Source organism: Macadamia integrifolia, chromosome 14 (assembly GCF_013358625.1).
Source record: "Macadamia integrifolia cultivar HAES 741 chromosome 14, SCU_Mint_v3, whole genome shotgun sequence".
Lineage (NCBI taxonomy): Eukaryota > Viridiplantae > Streptophyta > Magnoliopsida > Proteales > Proteaceae > Macadamia > Macadamia integrifolia.
In genome coordinates, this window is record NC_056570.1 from 20,171,782 (window position 1) to 20,179,815 (window position 8,034).

Below are 8,034 nucleotides of genomic sequence, written 5' to 3' on the forward strand. Positions count from 1 at the left end.
ACTATTCCACATGTATGGCTAAGTTATCACACATATATACATTAATTGAAGTCAAACTATTCTATACACTAAAACAAGGCTTATTAGGTATCTACATCATGCTTAAATGAGGAGAGAGATTATACCTGAATTTGACCCCTGTTTTGGGTCAAGAGGGGTGGGCCCCTGATTGGTACCGGCTCGGAGTGTCTTTTGTGTTCTTTCAGCTCAGGGGAATATGGTCTTGACCTCAACTTCTTTTCTTGAGAGATGCTGATTGTGATGGTATCCGGATAGAGTTTCGGCTAGGAACGGTCGCTTTCGGATTTAGATTCGGACAAAGCTTCAGCTAGGGAAGGCTATTTTTGGCTTTGGATTCAGACAGAGCTTCGGTTAGGGAAGGTTATTTATGGGCTTGGGATTAGGTGGCACTCTAGTAGAGCTTCCGTTGGGAATAGGCTAAGGTGGCACTTCGGTAGAGCTTCCACTGGGAATGGCTATGTCTATAAATATTCCAGGGACACTCGAACAAGGGTTCATCTAGGAAAGGCTATTTCTGAAAAGAAACGGGCCGACCTAAAATGGATTGAAGAACTCCAAAGTCCCAAAGAACACTTTGAAGATCCAAACAGAGTTTTAGATCTTAATAAAGATCTCTTCGTAGACCCAAAGAACCTCAAAAAATGGGAGAGTTTCTATCTCAAGAATGCTCAAGAATGCCCAAGACACTCAATAACACTTAAGAACACTCAAGAACACTCAAGAACACCCAAGGGAGGTGGCTCAAGAACATACTGTTTTCGGCTAAAAATTAGATCTAACTAAGAATTTGGATTGAAGATCTTTAAGATCCCGAAGAACACTTCAAAGATCCAAATGAGTTTTCGGATCTTGACGAAGCTCGCTCCGAAGATAATAAGAAAATCAAGAGGGGGGAGGGGAGGAAAATTTCACTCTGAAAAAGTGAAGGGGATTCTGGTGTGTGTTGCTGTCCTTTTTTCTAAAGGAATGGGGTATTTATAGTTTTTTTTTTCCCAAATAGGAGAGGGGGAATCCCTTTATCCAGTGGACGGAAGGGGGGTTCTTGCCTAAAGTGAAGAGATATGATTTTTGTCTAATGGGTAAAAGGGGGGTTGAAGGAAAAAATTGGCGGGTAGGGCTTTTGTCCAATGGTTAAAAGGGGATTTTTAGAAAAAATGGGAGGAGAGAAATTTTAGCTGAAAAGTGATTTTCAAAAAAGCGGCAGGAGAGAGAAATTCAAGCTAAAAAAAGGGGTTTTCAGAAAAGCGGGAGGGGAGAGAAGTTCAGCTAAAAAAGGGGGTTTTCAAAAAGTGGGAGGAGAGAGAAATTCCAGCTAAAAAAAGGGATTTTCAGAAAAGCCGAAGGAGAGAGAAATTCCAACTAAAAAAAGGGGTTTTCAAAAAAATGAGAGAAGAGAGAAATTCCAATTGAAAAAAGGGTAATTTCCAAAAAAAGGGAGGAAAGACAAGCTTTTGTTGAAAGAAAGGCGATTTTCAAAAAAATGGGAGGAGAGAGAAACATTTTCCGAAAAAAGGTGATTTTCAAAAAAAAGGAGGAGAGAGAAGCTTTAGTGAAAAAAAGGTAAGTGACATCATGGGTGTGTGACAGATGACGGTGGGTAATGGCCAAGGTGGTGCAGGCATGGGCATCGGGTCCGTGCACACTCGAGTGTGCGAGCCACCTGCGCAAGGTGCAGGCACAGTGTGCACGGCTATGCAAGCAAGGTATACACGGTATGCAGTAGGGGCATGCATAGCATGCGGCGGCTGCGTGCACACTATACAACAAGGGTACGCATGCATGCGGAAGGGGCGCATAGCATGTGGTAGGGGTGTGCAGGGGTGTGTGCATGGCTGTGTGCATGGCTATGGGTTGTGTGCATGGCTGTGTGCAAAGATGTGGGGCTGTGTGCGTAGCTGTGGGTCTATGTGCATGGATATGGGGCTTGGCATGGCTATGTGCATGGCATAACTGCGTGCATGTGCTGCAGCCCGTGGGCAGCAAGCATGTGCATGGACTGGCCTGTTGGCCAGAGTGCGCAACATGCACGTGAATATGGGTTTTTTAGTGATGATTATGGGGGATCTTCGGTCCAATTTTGGCATATCATATATCGTCGGAATCAAATTTTCGAGCACCATTCATCTGTATGGTCATCTTGACTGGATTCCTTCATATGTGAAAAGCCAAAATTGGACCCCTTCTCTCTTGCGTGGGGATTTCTAGGGTTTTTGATAGGGAATGTTTCCATCAGCACCTCTGTCAGTCGAAAGTCGGAAGTCGCATCCAAGATCTAAATTTCATCATAGCCAGAGGAGGGTGACAAAATTGGGTGTCTACAGAATGCCCCTCTTTGGCCGAGGCATGTGCCAATGGTCGAAGGGCAAAAAAAAGAACGACCACATTTTGTCACCCGGAGCAAATACTGCTGTCATCTTGCTTAGTTATGACGGAGTTGAAAAAATGCAACAGATAATATCTCTAAAGTTTTAGGACTTACCTGCCAATTGGGGGAAAGGAATTTGCTGCTCTTCCAATCTTACAACAAGTAAAAAAAAATGTTTGATGCTTGGATTTTCCTTAGCTGGGCTTCACATGAAAAAGTGCCTCCTGGGGCTGGGTTAACATTGGGCCACCTGGGGCCGGATAAAAGTGATTGGGCCGTGTCAATAAGATTGGACTGCCTAGGGCTGAGTCAATGAGATTGGGCGGCTTAGGGCCGAATAAATTATGTCTCCTCTTGATTTTTCCTTGATTCTTGATTTTTGGTTTAGAATTTGATTTTTGATGTTGATTTGGAATCTTTTAATTCATGATGCTTGATCTAGAATTTTTTTTTAAATATATTTTTTTCTTTTTTTGTATAAAATGGGTCCCCTTCCCGCTCTTCATTCTCCATTCTTCGTTCTAACTTTTCTAAGTGAAGTGAGTTCCTTGAACCCTCTGATTTTTCTTAAAATTTTTCCTCTTGTTCTTGAAGCTTGTTCTTGGTGTTTTTCATTTTCCTCTTGGAGTTCTTGAAGATATTTATCTTGTTCTTGAGGGAGGAGCTATTTGGAGAATTTGACATTCACGAGGGCTTTTGTGTAAATTAGGAAACTTTCTGGGGCTTCTTGAAATTTTTAAAAGTTTTCAGGGCTTTTTATAATTTTTTAAAATATGGTTAAAAGGAGGAACAGGAAGACTCTAGGAGAGGTCCAGCTCGAGAGTTGTAGTAGTCCTTCCCACAGGGATGAGGGCCTGGCCGATTGGTATTCCGGGCAAACCCTTCACAACAGCTTGAATCACATCTGCAACTCCATATGGGGTTCCTGGGTAAGTCTTTACATTTCATTCATTATTTTGATCATATTTTATTCCTGTTTTGTTCTTCCTTTCTCCTTTTTTATTTATTATATTGTTTTTGCTTTTTGCTGCTTTTTTCCTTTTATTTATTATTTCCATTAGCATGAGGGGAAGGAACCACCTACCTTGGCCTCCTATGGCCATCCAAACATAGTTCAGTCCTGGCATAAGATGCTCCCTTGTAGGGTGAAGGAGATGGTTGATGATACCTATCTGTGTTGGCTGGCCCTTGTAGAGACCCGAAAGATTAATCTGACATTGGAGGGGGCCCCGATGGAGCGGTGGTGGCCGAGTATTCACACTTTCCACCTTGCTGTTGGCGAGGTCACCATTACGCCTATGTGCTTCTATGCCTTGATAGGCATTCTATTTTGGGGTAGAACCATAACCTTAACCATAGGATTCTCGACTACCAGAGAGTTTACAAATCTGACCGGTATCACCATTAAAGCTGGCCATACGTGCATCTACCTAGGGGAGATTAGTGCCTGATGGTGGAAAGTTGGCTTGGGGGAGAATCCAGGCAACATGTCTCAGATAGCACGTTCCTTCCTGCTATTTTTCGTGGGTCAATGTCTTTTCAGTGACCTCCAAGGGGGAATAGATATCCACATGGTGTTCTTCCTCAAAGAACTTCACATAGTAGATACTTGGGATTGGGGCGGGGCCGCCTATACATATCTCCTGTGGTCTCTGGACCTGCTGTGCTATGAGGATAGGGGCCTCAAAGGAGCAGGCTACATCATCCAAGTAACTTTCCTTCTCATATCTATTTCCTTTCAGTCATTTGGTCTGCACTTACTTTGATTTCTTGAAATAGCCCTGGTGTTTTTGAGCATCTGGGAACCATATCCCCTAAACTGAAAATCTTGAGACATTCTTCTTCCCCCTGGCCACAAAATGGGGAGATAACCAGGTGGCCTGGGCACGGCGTTATCCTCTGGGGACCACCGCTCATTCTTTATTAAACGATCTCACTGAGGTATGCCATGTCCGACACTGAAATTCTATTTGCCTGATGTTGTACTTACCCTTCCTTGGTTTTGCAGGTTACTTGGAGACCATTTCATGACCTTATGTTTTTGGATTCCGAGAGAGTCACCTGGGTTCATCAATTATTTGAGAACCGAGTCCTTTTCCAGGGCCTATGGGGCCATGTCTGGTACTTAAGAGGGAGAGTAGTACCCCAGTGGTTAGATATCGATCCACATCCTTCTCCCGGTCTTCCTCCACCCACCATGCACTGTCCAAAAATCATCCCAATGGACGAGATGAGGTGCTTGGCTAACGGAGTATGGGAGGACTTCTTTGTTGATCTGGATAGGGACTACAGAGCCTTCCTAGAGGAGGAGACAATGTGCACCCCTCTCGATCCTACTAGTTTGGTGGTATACTGCCCTTTCTTGAGTATTTCCTACAGATTCTTCCTTGTTTTCGTTTTAACTGTTCTTTTAGGGGAGAGTGAGACATGTAGATCCTTCTGCTGTTCGATCGCATGCCAGTGTTACTGATCCTTTAAGAGCAAGGCCCTCTACCAGTGATGGCTGGTCTCTAAGGGTTGCTAACGTCCCATTTTGTGGCTTCCCTGCCTAGACTTATCCCAACGTAGCCAACCCCAGTTTCCCTTATCTTTTGGAGCCAAACACAGATGTAGACACTTCCCTTGGGCTACCTATTCCTTATGATTGTGTGAGTATCTGATCATTTTCCAATTAACTCTTGACTTCCTTTGGCTGATATACTCTTTCTCAGGTGTCCCCGGAGGTCTATGCTAAGATTATGAGGATGCACTATGGCCTGTGCAAGGTGATAGTTGCCAAGGATTGGGAGATTGCCCAGTAGGGTGCACTGATTGAGGACCTGATCCAGAGGCTGGAGCAGGTTGGACAAGCATCTGTGGATTCTCCAATGCTTCATGAGGATGGTTTAGAGTATGGTTCAGACGATGGCTTCTGACCCATAGGGATTTGTTCCTGCACTTATTGAAAACATAAACACATGGATATTTTCTTTCTTTTTTCTTTTTCCCTCCCCTTGTTTGTTCATCATTTTATTTCAACATCTTATGAAAACTTACTTTTGGCACAAAGAAAATCTTTCTTTCTTTTTTTTTTGTTTTTTGTTTGTTTGCAATGTTTAGGCACAATCAATTCCATAACTCAAGTCATAATTAGAATAATCAGGATAACACGAAAATCCAAATACTTCCTCATTCTATTACCAAGTGAATTACATGAAAAAGGGGGACAATTTTTCTACCACAGATGAGATAGGTGAATAACAAGGTGGGGAGACAATTCTTGAGGGGGGTGAAAGTTCACTAACTCTTCTGGGTCCGTCTCCTCGTGCCCGTATTGTCGGCTAATGTACATAGGCAAATAAAAGTATGTGTGAGTCAATCCCATCAATCTGACATAGTTGTGGCCAGGGGTCTTTATCAAAAAATCTTCTTGTGGCTTCCCTGGGCACCTCCATACGATATCCTCCACCATCCTTTCCAGTAGGTACTTCTTCTAATCGGTGATAAGGTCAAATTCTGAAACTTCTCTCTTATCCCAATAACAAAAAACTCCGAGTGGGCTTCCCCTTAATGGTGTGGTTAGCTTCAATTTCTCGAGGAGCCAGATTTGAAAAATAGCAGGACTCCCCTGATAATGATCTATTTCGAATCTATGGCCATAGCTCATGTCATCAAATCCCTTGAACAGTTTTGCAAGAACCGTAGGGACAATGTCACCTCCCTTTTTTAATTGTTTTACTACCTCAATCAGAACAGATGGTGCACCATGCCTGAGAGTGTAGAGAACATAATGAGCTATCATGCAAAGTAAATAAGCATCCAGGGATCTTTGCTAGTGGATTCCTCCCATTGGTAGATATTGGATGAAGATCTGAGCCACTTTCAGAATGTCGATCTTCCCATACCTGAAAAACTGTGTTATTTCTTCTTCTTTCCATCTGAAGAAATCCTGAATTTCCTCTAAGCAATCTTCCTTTAAAGAGGGTTAGAACAAACTGCCTTTGGGTGGAGATAGCATACAAACCCAAAATTCTCCAAGAGTTGGGCAAATCTCTACTAATCTAAACTAAAATATATGCAGGTTAGCATCCCAATGTTGAGGCACCTACTAGAGCAATTTGTGATATAGCTTCAGATATCCAATCCAACCTAGAAATGACACATTCATGGATTCCAGTAATCCTAGTGCCCATGTATTTATGTCTAAGGTCCATTTCCTCAATGTCTCATCCAACGAGCCCATGAAAGTTCCTGAAATCAATACACTCAACAAGATATGATGATTTATCAAAGCATTACTCATTAACTAATGATTCAAATAGGCCTTTTACGACTGTTACATTAGGCTCCTCTTTTTTTATTTTTATTTTTTTACTTTGACTGACTAAAAGTGGAGAACAAACTAGCCTTCATAAACTGATGCCGGGTGGCGATTTTCTTTTCAGGCGCTAGAATCCTGGATAAGAATGGATGGGCCATAGGTGAATGACAGATACCTAATGGCCTTACATGCCAAATGGCGGTTCTTAGGGAACACAAACTAGGATGATCTTTTAAGGTACTTTGACTATTAATCAAGGAACCAATTTATTGCCTTAGATGGTTGAGACAGCTCTTGCACATGTTAAGTTGCCTATGTATTCCTTAAAAGGAATTAGATCTGATGTAGTTCAGGCTATTCACCCTTTCAGACATAATATTTCTTGAGTTGATCCATATTAACTAGTCTAAGTATTTCTTCACCGTTGTGGTCTTCGAGTTTCACAGCTTTTCCTGGTAGAATTTCTTTGACAGTGAATGGGCCGCTCTAGTTGGGCCTGAATTTTCCTCTTGGGTCATGAATTGGGGCTCTTTATTCTTGAAGAACAAGTTTAACTTCCTCTATGTGATGAGGCTTCACATTCTTGTTAAAGGCCCTAGTCATTTCCAATTGATATTTCTTCAAATTATCCATGGCTTTCATGCGCCTTCCATCGAGAAAGTTGAGCTCATTATGTCTGGACTTCACCCATTCTCATTTAGGTAGCTGACTATCAAGGAGTAACCTTAAGGATGGTACTAGGATTTTCATAGGTAGAACTGCCTTAACTCCATATCCCAAAAAAAAAGGTGTTACCCCTATTGAAGATCGTACAGAAGTCCAGTATGCCCATAAGGCAAGGGGTAACTTATCAGGCCAATCCTTGTGTGTTTCAGCCATTTTTTGTAAAATGACTTTGATATTCTTGTTAGCTACTTCCACTGCCCCATTGGTCTGTGGCCTATAAGTGGTAGAGCGATGTCTTCTGATACCAAACTTTGTGCAGATTTTGTCGATCTTGCCCCAGAAATGGGTTCCCTGGTCTGATATTAATTCTTAAGGCACTCCAAACCAGCTAATGATGTTTTCTTGAATGAATTTAGCCACCTTAGTAGATGTGAGGATTGCATAGGATTGAGCTTCTACCCACTTTGTGAAATAATAAATGGCTACCAAGATGAACTCGTGGCCATTAGATGCTTTAGGGTTGACCTTTCCATGATATCAATGCCCCAAGTGGAGAATGGCTAAGGCAAATTGAGCCAATGCAAATCTGTTGGTGGGATATGTATGATGTTAGCAAATATCTGACACTTGTGGCATTTCTTAACAAAGTCCACGCAATCTGCTTCTATTGTGTTCTAGTAAT